The sequence below is a fragment of the Pinus tabuliformis genome, chromosome 7, assembly GCF_031772625.1.
Source record: "Pinus tabuliformis cultivar Carrire ecotype Pingquan chromosome 7, CPIR1, whole genome shotgun sequence".
NCBI lineage: Eukaryota > Viridiplantae > Streptophyta > Pinopsida > Pinales > Pinaceae > Pinus > Pinus tabuliformis.
The window spans coordinates 987,615,164-987,616,820 of record NC_142293.1 but is presented as its reverse complement, the minus strand read 5'-3'; the positions used below and the strand labels follow the sequence as shown (position 1 = coordinate 987,616,820).

Below are 1,657 nucleotides of genomic sequence, written 5' to 3'. Positions count from 1 at the left end.
TGTAAGCCAGCCACCTAAGAGATTCATGATTGTAAAAGAACCTGGGCCTTTTTTAGATTCGCCATTGAAACTCTTGGAAAGGCCATGCTATTTTTCTTATCATCCTTAGTGTCAAGTTGTTTGTCCAATAGCTATTGAATATTTGTGTCAAACACAAACACAATCTATGCTTCTCATATGTGGGGAGAAATGCTTGCCAAAATATCCTTTTTGTGAAAGACTACGAAAATTTACTTTAAAGCATTCAAGTGTTTTAATTACGTCGTAAGGCATTCCCTCTAAAATGAACTCCCCTCTTTGCTGATGTGTCATCCTTGTACACCACAGCGGTTCGATCAAGAAAAAATAGTTACGAATATTGGTTGATGGCCATGTTCATAGTCTCTGCGGCAGCAATGGCTTCAACCGTCGCGCAACTTCCCAGAGGTAATTCTACAGTGCCCCCAACCCATTATGTTTTATTTGCAGTTTGTTTCCGCCGAGACTCCTAGCAATTTTCTGACTGACGACGAGATGATGGAAGAAGGGTCCCCTGCTGGGAAGCGGAGAAAAACGATGCCCAGAGGCCTCTCGGAGACGGACCTGGACGCTGTTCGTGAGCTCCTGGAGAGCCTGGTGAGTCGGCAGCAGAGGTTTTTCGTGGATCTGCTGGATTCCATGGAGCGGAAAGAGGAAATCCGCGAGCGGATTCGTCAAGAAAAGGAGGAAAAGTGGCAGGCGGAGGAAAGAGCGCAGCGGTGTTTATTTAATAAAGCAATGATTGTTTTAGCCAAGAAGCTCATCGATGGTGACTCAGGGTTTTGTGGTCGCGACCTAGGGTTTTGTGGCGCTGAAGAATTTAAACCCAAACCAACCACTGGGGGTTCTGACCAGACTAATCACGACGGTGACGTAATTGTTCCCAATTTTGGTGGCAGTGGCAGAGGGCCAAAGGAAAGGTCAAATAATTGGAAGTGAGCGGAGGTTCTGCGGTTAATTAAGTTTAGGGCTGAGATGGAGTCGAGATTTGCCACGTTCGCTCAGCAGGCATTGCTATGGGAAGAGCTTGCCGAGCTTTTGGGGGCGGAAGGTATTCAGCGCGACGAGAAGCAGTGCAGAGAAAAATAGGACAAGCTCATGGCAGAGTTCAAAGATGTGAGCGATGGCAATATTTACTTCACCAATCCACCTCTAAGTGTCGAAAAATCCAAACAAGATGGTCTTGGGGCGAGATTTAACATTATAGCTCAGAGTAATGTATGTTCATGATGTTGCCATCACAGTGAAACAATTTTTGTTTGATTGCAGATTGAAATATGATGATAGGAGCCAAGTAAAATAGTTGAGTTCCTTTCTGACCTTTTAACCAAAACATTATTTATTTTTGTTCATATCACGAGAGTGAAAGCAATTTAAGGTAATTTATGTTATGTTCAAATAATTAGGATTAGTTAAAGCAATTTGTATAATTCATAATTTATATTGTTTACAGCATTGCCATTGCAATGAGCAATTTCCATTGCGCTGAACACAGTCTTATCATTACAAACGTATCATTTTAAAAATGTAAAGGATTAGTCGAACACGTTTTAAATTTTTGAACAGACACTCGAGATTGAGGGTTTGAGCCCGAGAGCGACCCCATTTTCCCTGAACACCCTCACAAATTAGCATAGCT

General features: G+C 42.7%; 1 pseudogene; it reads left to right on the top strand.

The window, feature by feature from the left end:
• Positions 1–431: 431 nt before the first annotated feature.
• LOC149250920 (uncharacterized) lies at positions 432–1,248 on the top strand (annotated as a pseudogene).
• Positions 1,249–1,657: the final 409 nt, after the last annotated feature.